Below are 12,131 nucleotides of genomic sequence, written 5' to 3'. Positions count from 1 at the left end.
ATATATATATATATATATATCGTAAAACGTCTCGAGTGTACATATGTGTGTCCAAAAAATATACAAAATTGGGACTCAAATGCCCATAATCATGTTCGGCATATCTAATGCCTCGGCTCAGGATGAGTGTCTAAGTATGTCACTATAGCATTGGCCACACGCCGAAAAAATGCGAACCCAGTCATGTGGCATGCCAACCACATGACACTGCATATCCTCAGGAAGGTCCTCTATGACGGCCATCGGTACTCGGCAGCTCAATCTCACCAAGTGTTGCTGGATGTTGTTTAGAGTCTGTTCTGTATCAGCAGCCGCCTCTTCGGCTCCTCGGCCGCGCCATCCATGCCGCGGGAATCCATCTGGTCATACTGGCCCGATGTCCGGAACATGATCATCATATCAGTCATTTGAATCTCATCAAAAATATTTTTCAAAATTCATCATTATATTTGAAAAATCCAAAAAAATCATAAAATCAAAAAATCTTACCAATCTCGCCCCATGCTGCATTCAGTGGTAACACTAGATCAGGATCTCCTCGGAAATCCAGCCCAGCATAGGGGTAGTCATCCACGGCGATGATCTACTGATCCCACCAGGTGAAGAAGTCATCGTCGAAGGCAATCCTTGGGACCTCCCCACCCCCCAGACGTTTCATCAAATCAGCCCACCGGCCCATGCGTGGATTGCATGGGGTGCTGATGGAAACTATTACCCTGGGGCGGAGTGCGGGAACCTTCTCGAAAAAGAAAGTACACAAGATGCTCCCATATCCAAAGTTTTTAGTCTGACCCCTCCTGATAGAAGTGAGCTGGCTCTTCATGTTGTCCAGAAGAGGAGTACACCAGTCGAACACAGTAGTGAGACAGTCCACTACCACGCTCATGTTTTGCCATGACGCCTGATGCAGAGAGGATGATCCGTTCACTCGAGCCATAGTAAATAGGATTATTCTAAGTGATAAACTCGCCACATGTGTGATGGAAATCTGGCTCCCAACCTTCTTGGGATGTCCCGGGTAGTATATCTGTACATAGTCCTCTATCGAGAGGCCACTCTGTGTCCTGCCCCAGGACTGTACTACCTCTCCCCTTCAGGAAAGGCCCGTGATAAAATTGGTATACTCCACTTCTACCCTGAGCGGCATCTGATCGATCATAAAAGCTTCCTCATCGACATCCCAATAATCAATGAGCATCTCAAGCATACGCGTGTTCGCTTTCATATTTTGCAATTTGAAAAATTTAAGCAAACCACATCCCCGTAGGGCATCTAATGCTTTTGGACTGTTCATAACTTCATTATCTACTGCTGCGTGCTCTCTTTCACGCCACGTGACAGGCATCCTGAGAAAAAATCGATTTAAGACCGTTAGTTTTTGTTTAAAAATGGTTCGCGGCATATACGCAGGTCCCTGTGCACACAGTCGCGTATAGGGCCCGCGTGTACGCGGGTTCAATATTACCAACCCGCGTATACGCCGCGAGGAAATTTTGGACAAAAGTTCAACGGTGAAACATCAATCAAAAATCTTAAAACTAGTCACAATCAATTGCAAGCTAAGTATAAGAGTTACCTGGAGGTTTTTGACGAATTTGAACGGTTGAATCTGGCTATGGGAAGTTTGCTCCTTTTGCTCCAAATCCTTTGCTCTCAAACTCAAATGGTAAAAATGGTGAGTCCAAAATGCTTTTTATAAGTTTTGAAAATACAAAATTTTTTCAAAATTTTATTTTGTTTGGCCTCATGTGACTTTTAACTTGGGAGCTTGGAATGTCGAGATTGGTTTGTTTTTCAGGACATTTTGGACGATTTTCAGTTTTGAGACGGTTCCATGACTGCTAACCCGTCATGGCAGGTATCGTGTTCTCACTGGCATATAGGTTAGGGACACCATTTTTCCATTGCATTATGCATACTAGCCTCCATTTGACCGATAAATCTGCCATGGGGTCGATCCCATCGTGTTATGGTTCGTAAGCCATCTTCACTCGCCGATTCTTTAAAACATGACACGATTGTAGAGCCATCCTTTACATGGGCATCCTAGTTAGCACCTCACTGACATTTGTTGCTCATGCTACTCTGATTTGAGTAGGCTCGAGAGTCCTCTGTAGTCCCGCCATGACTTATGCGTTGAAGACTCATTCCTCTTAGCTTCTCCGCTTTGTTCTGGCCTTATACCCTAGAGGCTCCTTTGTGTTGAGTTGTACTACTGCATTGCATGTTGACCACTTGCACCTTTTGGCCTAGAGCTGGCTTCACTTGGACTCGTGTTTAAGCCAACTTTTGACCATGACGTCTGCAAAATCAGCCTTGCATACCTTTGACTTCTGCATCTTGACACACCTTGACCCATGGAAGGAACATACCTTTGAGTGTCACTGACCAGTTTTCACCTCCCTGCATTGAGCATAGGAACGTTCCTTTTCTAGGAACTAGATCATCTGTTTCACCGACACTCGTTCTTTCCACTGTACCATAGCATTCTTTTATTCTTTTTCTGGCTTAACAGAAAAAGACAAAAAAATTAAATATTCCAAAAAAGAGCGAGAACGGGACATTATTTCCATTTATTGTTGACAGCTAGAGTCAGTTGTGTCGCCCTTGAACAAAGCACTCAAAACAAAGTCTCCTCCGTATGGGTGGGATTTAGTTTGACTTAGGTACGCCATAACCTTGTTATTGAGTCAGTTCTCCCCCGATTGGTTATCTCTTCCAATCATATGGAGGGTTCGTTCGTGCCTCCTGCATGGCGAACTTATACAACATCATCATATGCTGCCACATAGTCACATTGGGTCGTGCTTTTGTTCAAGGGAAGTTAGCATGAGTCGGCCTCTCTGCGGTGTCTCTTGACTCATTTTTCAGTCGGCCATCCCTGGTTGTCAGTGTCATGTCTATCATCACATCAGTTATATTGGTCCTTTACTCGTGCCGGTTTGAGAAGGTCCCCATTGACTTCTTGCTGGCAGGTCTTATCCTTATCAATGACGACATCTTGCTCTGAGGACAGGCCTAGAGCTGCACCCTGGCCCTATTTTCATTATTGATAGGTTACCTTGTGCTCAGCATCGATCAGTATCATGGGTCTTTGACTGAGTGGTTTCCCTTGTGTTCGACATCATCTTACATTATCACACATTGGGATTCGTGCAGTACCTTGGTTTCCATTTGACCCTATTGGTGGATACCTCGCCTCTGTGTCAGCTTTCATTATTGGTTGGTTCAGAGGGTTTCTGCCGTGCGCTAGCCACATCTTGTGTACTCCGGAAATGTACTTCGGTTGGGTTACTACATCTTTTTCGTCCGATTCCTTCCACATTATTGGCCTACGGGTTACACTCGCGCTAAATTGATGAAGGATGCCTTAATGCCTTCCTTCTAGCAGATCTTTCCATATCGACTCCGACTCATTGCTCTGGGGCAAAGATCTAGAGTCCATTTGGCAGTACCTTGGGGTTTGCAGTCATTAGTGGTAGATCCTTCGCTATCGACAGTGGGAAACCATCATTGTCTCCTAATCGATAGATTCTTACAGGTGTTCGACTCCAGCTCATCTATTCACACTTGTTAGATTGTACTAGGTACCTTGACGCTCATTATCATTATCCGTGAGTAGTCTCGCGTTTGTTAACGGTATACGTCAATGACCGGTAATCAAACAATTTCTCACATGGTCAACTTTAGATCATTTATTCCCATGGTGTAGAAATGTACCGCAGCGGTCAGTGAAGACCTCAGGTTGTGTCAGCATTCGTTGGTTCACTTGACAGTTGCTCCTGTTGCTGCTAGTTGATACCACTCCACTTTATATGTTGCAGTCAGTCATGGCGACATTCTATATGCTGGCACCTGAGTTTGCAGTGTAGTACCATCCTATTCCATCATGTTCAGTCGGTACCTTTTGGGGATCAGTCTTTGATATCAGTGATCCGTTGCATCTTTCAGCATCATTGACAGTCTTATATGTGATATTCAAACATATACTTGTTCATTATGATCAGATGATCCATTATGTATCTTTCAGTCATTTATACTTGTATACTTAGTGGATCCGCTTGTACTTGATATGTGGACATGCTTTACTTTTTCTGAGCATGGGTATGCCCGCCTCAGACAGTGTTTCTTTCTGATCTCCTTTGGTGTCTTGGCAGGCTGAATTCTGGTGAAGTCCTTCTCGATTTTTGACAGACTTCCTTTCCATGTACTCGCATAATATATTTCGGCCATCATGTACCCCTTCTGACCTCATATATTAGGGGGCATTTGTTATAGCTCCAAATCTCACACTTATGGTTTGTGATGCTGTACTCATGGCCTAGGGAAACCCCTCCTTCCAGACCTGATCCTAAAATTTAAAAAACAATGTTTTATCCCTTATACGCGACATTGCCCTGAGTTAAACGTGTGTATATGCGGGTATGTGTATAGCCATCCCGCGTGTATGTATTAAAACACTTAAAAAAATATAACACTCCTTATTTTCGGGTGGAGATTGCGGGTTTTACCTATTGATCACCTGTTAGTGCCCATGGCCCAACTGTTCCCAACCAACTCCTAACTAAAAAACTACTTTGGAGATGGTATAAGAAGACCTCAAAGGGAAGGCCTAAAGAAGGAGAGAAGAGAGAGAAAGGTTATTATGCTGAGATTTTTCCCTTGACCAGGTCTGAAGTCCCTTGTGCCTTCTGCACTTCCCCCATTTTGTACATGAAACCTTTGTTTCCTTGTGTGTTGATGTTCATCCACTATTTATGACATCATGGAGAGAGTCATGGAAGGAGTTTGTTAGAGGCTTGAGGCTGGAACGGATCTGGAAGGAAGCTTTGCTTGGAGCCTGCTGAAGGTGACTCAGGTGAAAATATTCCTTTTTATGTACTTTATTTGTCTATAATAAAAGAAACACATGTCTTGGTTCCCGAAATGAATCTTCTTTATGTTAATGATATTCATGTTTAGAATTCATATATAAAAGGTTGTTTGGATTTCATAACTAACTACCTTTCTTTATAACATGAAGATGGTTTCTTTATAAGTTTTTGTCCATGTACTGTTGTGTTCTTTGAATTGGTTGTTTTGCAGGACAAAAGAGAAGAAGGGAACTCCAAGAAGGGTTTGGACCCTAAAGGCCTTCTCAAACGTAGGACCAAAGGTACGTACCCTTATCATAGAATTTGCTTACAATAGCATAATGGCTGTATGAATGCATGTTTCTTTGAATAGATAACTTTCAGTCTGCTAGGGTTTCAACCCAAAAAGCCCTAGGGGAACATTTCCCTCAATCAATAGTACATCCTGATTTTCAACCGTTAGTAGCAGACTATAATCCACAGTCAGTGTCTGTCTCTGAAATCGCTGGTAGCTTTTCATCTACTAGTGATATAGGTGAAGAACCCGAAATATCCGAGCTTGAAAGTGAATTTGCTGCTACTCCGACATCGGGGGTTGTTTCTCCAACTTCTAGTGGTCCTGGTTCACCTAGGGTAGAAAGAGTAATCACCCAAGATCTTCCTTTTGGACTTATTGCTATTGAAGAACTTGCTCCAGAAGAAGAAGTAGGCATCCCTATCCCTGAAAATCAACCTGTTATTGAACTAAGGGAGCGTGAATCAATTTTTTACAGTCCACCTAGGAGTAGTTCTTGGTATCTTTCTTTGACTAATTTTCTAGAAAACTCAGGGTTAAGTTTTTCACCAACTCGTGCTCCTTATCACCCAACACCTAGAGGTTTTTATACTCCCGTCAATATGGCAGGACAGTCATCCATGTTTACTCAATCGGCTGAATCTTTTTTCTACGGCGGTCCTTTTGTTCCCTCTAGGTATCAGTCACTTTCTGGTACTTTTTCGGGAGCACCTCCTCAACCCATTGAGCAAGGGTTATTAACTGGAAACAATGGTACTAAGCCGTTGAGTGTAGAAGACATTCTTATGATGTCAGGTTCTATTCCCAATCCTCAACCTCAAGGTGGCCAGTTACTGCCTGGGGGTAGCCTCAATTAACGCCTGGGGGGCAACCTCAAGGACAGTACATACCTATGGGACAGTACGTTCCTCAAGGTCAACCCCAGACTCAATATGTACCCCAAGGTCAACCCCAATATCAATTTATACCTCAAGGTCAACCCCAGTATCAGTATGTGCCTCAAGGGTATCAACCCCAAGGTCAATACTCGAACCAAGGTTTCCAACCACCCCAAGGTCAAACGTATGTTCAAGGAACGGGAAATGTACCTTTCAATTATCAATCCTACCCTCAACCCGGTTATGGTCCTCAATATTCTCAACCTGTTATGGGTCAGTACCCCGGAATGAACATATTGTGGGATCCATCGCAAACCCAACAGGTATTGTAGCCAAGTGTACAATTGTCATCTAAAATTGGACAACCCTTAGTTTCTAGTACACCCCAGCAACTGTTCCAATCTAACATTCAAACTTTTGTACCTTCGGTAGTTTCTCAGCCTGGGCCTAGTACACCTCGTACTCCGCCTCAAATGACTACTACAATTGCCGCAACATCTGTTCAATATACCCCACTTACTTCTGGAGTATCGACAGCTTCAGTTTCTATTGTTCTTGTATCTACTCCTCAGACATCTTTACCACTGTCTGGATCTACGATTCAAACTTCGGTTCAGATGCCTACAGGACAACCTGGTTTAAGTACGGTTGTCACAAGTCAACCACAATTCACCTATCAACCGTACCAGTGACAGTACCAATTTGGTCCTGCTGTCCAACAGCTAGTCTATCAGTATCAACCGTATCTTGGGTACACTTATCAACAACCTCAACAACCTCAGTACGGTCCGGTTAATCCTGGTTTTCCGGGAGGATACAATATCCCGAACGCCATTCCTATTCCGAGTTATCCTGGATCTCCTCCTCCTGGGGCTGGTCTCATGACCCAGAGTTTTAGGGATCCTAATCGACAGTTACCGTTTATCGCAACTTTGGACTTACCTGACTTGTCGTGCCTAACAAACGATCCCATTAATTATCTTCTGTTTTGGTCGCCAATGCCGAATAAGTTGCCCAGTGACATTCCCAAGTTCGAAGGTAAATCAGGAGAGGACCCGTCGAACCATGTGATGACTTACCACCTCTGGTGTGCGTCTAACTCCATTACAAATGATTCAATCCGTCTTAGACTTTTCCAACGCACTCTAATTGGTCTCGCGGCCAAGTGGTACATTGAGTTACCACGAGGCACTTTTTATAATTTTAGTCAGTTAGGTACCTTGTTTTTAACTCATTTTCAGTTGTCAGTCTGATATGACAATGGCACGGAATTGTTAACTTCGCTAAAACAATTGAAATCCACTTACATTTCAGATCATATTCATGAGTGGAGACGTCGACGACGTTTAGTGAAGGTATTTATTCCGGATCAGATCTTGGCTGAGTGGTTTGTAAAATCTTTGTTGCCAAAGATCACTGAAGATGTTGCTAAAGCCAGAGTTGTTACTGAGGAGCAAGTAATTTCTCAAGCACAGTACCTTGACTTGGTCTATACTCAGTCAGGTACGTTACACGAAAAAATCCTCGATCTTCCCAAACAAAATCAAATCGCTGCAGCGCCTTCGGGATCTCATGCCGCTGATGGTATGATTGGTACGATTAACACTAAAAGTAAGAAGAAGTCTTCCAAGAATTCTTCCCCTATCATAGCCTTGCCTGATTCCCCAACATGAGATTCTTCTGCAGAAATTTCCGCCGATATTCACGTTGTAGAGTCATCTACAGCCAAATCAAAATTCGGTGGGAAGAAGAAAGGAAAGAAGAAGAATAAAATGGACAAAAATTCAAAGGAGAAACCTAAAAAGGCAGAATCCAATGATGAAAAGTGCAAACCTCATTATCCTTGTCTCATTTGTGACGATGAACATTTTACAAGAGACTGCCCTCATCGTGCAGAGGTTGCAAAGATTGTCAAGGGTTCCCAAACTCCTGCTGTTTTGAAGGATCCTTTTCCGGCTCAAGACAGTAAGATGATAGGTTCATCCTCGAGTGCCAATGAAGAACCCATACTGATGATGTCCCATGTTAGGATTGCGACTCAATCGCAAGATTATGGTAGTAAAAGTCCTGTTGATGGTAAAGAAGCAGAATCTTCTCATTCTAATCCATCAACCTCAGCTCCCGGTTCCGATCCAATACAGATCGAGAAACCTAATCCAGACTTGGTAATCAAACCGCTCGCCAAGGGTATACTTCGAAAGTCAACTTTCAATCCACATGCGAGAGCGGCTCAAAATTATAACATTGTTGAGGATTTAGTTGTTTCACCCTCAGCAATGTCGGCTTTGGAAGTGTTGCAATCATGCCCAGCACAGCATAAATTACTTTTGTCGGCTATAGGAGTTGTTGAAGTTCAGGACCCAAACCTAATAATCTTCGATCTAGAAAATAGTACACCGTGTTTGCCTCATCAAATGGCTTTCCAGATTCCAAGTGATAGTAAAAAACAGGCCTATTCATCAGACTGTAATTGATGAGGGAGCCTCAACGTGTATTATGTCGATATAGTGTTGGAGATCGCTTGGTTCTCTCTCACTAAATCAATCCCCGACGATTCTAAAGGCCTTTGATGGCCGTGGGTTTGATCCTTTTGGCATTCTACAGGATTTTCCTATAGGGGTTGAAGGAAAAACTGTTAGTCTAGATGTGGAGGTGGTTGATGCCCCTCTAGATTACAACCTTCTCTTGGGTCGAAGTTGGTCTTACGCTATGACAGCGGTCATTTCATCGGTCTTTCGAGTAATAAAGTTTCCACACAATGGAAAGATCGTAACAATAGATCAGCTGGCTTACTTTTCATCTGACCCAGCCTCTTCGGAGAGTATTCAGCATGTTGGTAAAGCCACTATCCCATATAAGGATGTTGGAGTAGGATTAGTTAAAGATGTCGGTTTACTGGGAACTTTTCCTTTTCCTCCAATCAACGCGTCGTCTTCATTTGCAACCATTTATATGATTACTTCAGACACCATTGTTTATGATGATCCTTGGATCATTCCTTCTGAATCTGAGATAGACTCATTTGGTAATTCCATGCCTTTGAGTCCATATGAAATTTCCTATGAAGCCGTGTAGTCGTTTGCCAACCCGTGTTCAACCAAAAATGACTTAATGAATGTGGTCCATGAGGAATCACTTTTCACATCAACCTCGAATTTAATCATGTTTTCTGAACTTGTTCACTCTGATGAGCAAATTCGTGAAATCCTATGTGTAGATGATTTACCATGGGAAGATCTCCATCACAGATCTTCGTTTTTACCTGAGGATGATCATTTTGAAAATGATTTCTCATCAATTTTTACAACTGAATATGTCAAGGAACCTCAAAATCCAATGAAACATCCTGATTCAGAGTTAAATTTGGGAAACATCTCTCGAACTATTCCTATTAACATTTTCGTGAAGCCCAGAATTGTTGAGAACATTCATATAGGTGCCTCATGTAGAGATGACGAAATTCAATTATATAAGGCCCTATTTCAAGAATTCCACGACGTGTTTGCCTGGTCCTATGAGGAAATGCCAGGAATTGATCCCGCGATTGTTGTTCATGAGATCAAGACTTACCCGGACGCTAAACCTGTCCGATAACGTTTGCGTTAGATTCACCCACGAAAAGCTGTTGCAATTAAAGTAGAAGTTGAAAAATTATTGAAAGCAGGTTTCATTTATTCGATCCCGTTAACGGATTGGGTATCGAATATTGTTCTGGTTAACAAAAAGCAAGGAACAATAAGAATATGCATCGACTATAGGGACATTAATCGAGCCTGTCCAAAGGAGAATTACCCAACCCCCTATATCGATCAAATCATTGATGATTGTGCCGGCAGCGAAATATTTTCCTTCATGGATGGTTTTTCCGGATACAATCAAATCAACATTCTACCTGTCGATCAACCAAAAACGGCTTTCATTTGTCCATGGGGGACATTTGCTTATTGCAAATTACCTTTTGGGCTTAAGAATGCTGGAGCAAATTTTCAAAGGGAAATGTATTATGTGTTTCATGACATCAAACACATTGTGCAGCCGTATCTCGATGATTTGCCTGCTCATTCCTTACATCGAGCTGATCACCTCGTCCATTTACGAGCAATCTTTATGAGGTGCAGGCATTATCATATTCGGTTGAACCCACACAAAAGTGTCTTCTGTATAGAAACAGGTTGATTGCTAGGGTTTGTATTTTTGAAAGCTGGCCTTTGCGTTGATCCGAAGCCATCATCCAATTGCCTCCTCCTTCGAGTCTTCGCCAACCCCAAAGTTTGCAGGGGAAAGTAAACTTTTTACGACGATTCATTCCTAACTACGCCGAGGTTACAAAGGGTTTAACCCGATTGTTGAAACAAAATACTCCATTCTATTGGGATGAGATAGCTCAGAAATCTTTTGATGCACTCAAACACGCGTTGACCCATGCACCGTTGTTGCATCCTCCCAACTAAAACTAGGATTACTTCTTGTATCTCGTCGCCTCTCATTCCACCATTGGAATGGTCTTAGTTCAGGAAGATGAATCAGGAACTGAACATGTGATATATTACCTTAGTCAAACTTTAAATCCAACTGAGCTAAAATACTCACGTGGAGAAATTGGCATTGGCAGCCATTCAAGCTGCCCAATGTTTTCGTCACTACATTCTACTACGCAAAACTACGGTAATTTCGGATTGCAATCCTATGATCTACATTTTGACCAAGAAATTTCTAGGGGGCAAGTACTATAAATGGATCGTTATCCTACAGGAGTTCGACTTGGAATTTGAGAAATCTAAGTCTAAGAAATCTTTAGTTTTTGCGGAGTTAATGTGTGACTTCCTGCTTGCTGACACAAAAACTGTGGCGGAGGAACCCATTGCAGACGAATCTTTGTTTCTAATCAGCACTTTAGATCCATGGTATGGGGATATCATCGTTTATCTCCAGACCCAATCCTTTCGGCCAAAAATTTCACGGTCAGAACGTCGAAAGATTCGTTTCCAGTCCCAACAATTCAGGATTATTGGAGATACTCTTTATCGCCGTGGGGCGGACTCTGTTTTTCGACATTGCTTAACTCACGAGGAAGATGAAAGGGTTCTAAATGACTGTCACTCTAGAGCGTGTGGCGATCATATGTCTGGGTATGCCACAACCCAAAAGATATTGCACGCTTGCTACTTCTAGCCATCTTTATTTAAAGATTGTATTACAGCGGTCCGAAAATGCCACAACTGCCAGATTTTTGATCGTAAGATGTGCACTCCACCTGCTCCTCTCCACCCTATAATTTCTGTTGGTCCTTTTGCCAAATGGGGTATCGATTTTATTACATGTAACCCTCACTCGGCCGGGGGGCATGCGTATATCATCCTTGCGGTAGATTATTTTACTAAGTGGGCCGAGGCGATGCCTACATTTGAGGCAGACGACAAGACAGCTGAAATTTTTGTATTCAATCATATAATTGCTAGGTTTGGTGTCCCACAAGCGATAATCATTGATCATGGGCGTCATTTTCGAAACGTTATGATGACCGAACTTACAGGCCAGCTTGGTTTACATCACGATAGTTCAACCCCTTATTACCCACAAGCGAATGGTCTGGTTGAATCCATCAACAAAGTTTTAGTCATCATGATCCGACGAATCATTGGGATTCATCGGTCGAATTGGCACAACATGCTATTTTCAGCGCTTTGGGCATACCGAACTTCAGTAAAAACATCAACACGGTTCACTCCTTTCCAACTAGTCTATGGTTTGGAAGCTGTGTTACCCATTGAATGAGAAATCCCGTCACTGAAAATGGCCATCGAGTTACTTCCAGCCACTTCTGAAGAGGAAAAGCGTTTGTTATACTTGGCTCAATTAGATGAGAATCGACGTGATGCTACATTGGCGATCGAGACTCACGCAAAACGAATGAAAGCTCAGTATGATCGAAATGTGACCCCTCGAAATTTTTCGGAAGGAGATCTAGTCTTAGTTTATGATCAAGCTAATGATAAATTAGGCGCTGGAAAATTCATTCCTATGTGGCATGGTCCCTATGTTGTCAAGCGAAAGCTAGCCAAAGGGGCTTATGAATTGGTAGACTTTGACGGGGACTCTTTAGGT

Source organism: Pinus tabuliformis, chromosome 4_2, assembly GCF_031772625.1.
Source record: "Pinus tabuliformis cultivar Carrire ecotype Pingquan chromosome 4_2, CPIR1, whole genome shotgun sequence".
NCBI classification, from domain to species: domain Eukaryota; kingdom Viridiplantae; phylum Streptophyta; class Pinopsida; order Pinales; family Pinaceae; genus Pinus; species Pinus tabuliformis.
This window is presented reverse-complemented; position numbering follows the sequence as displayed.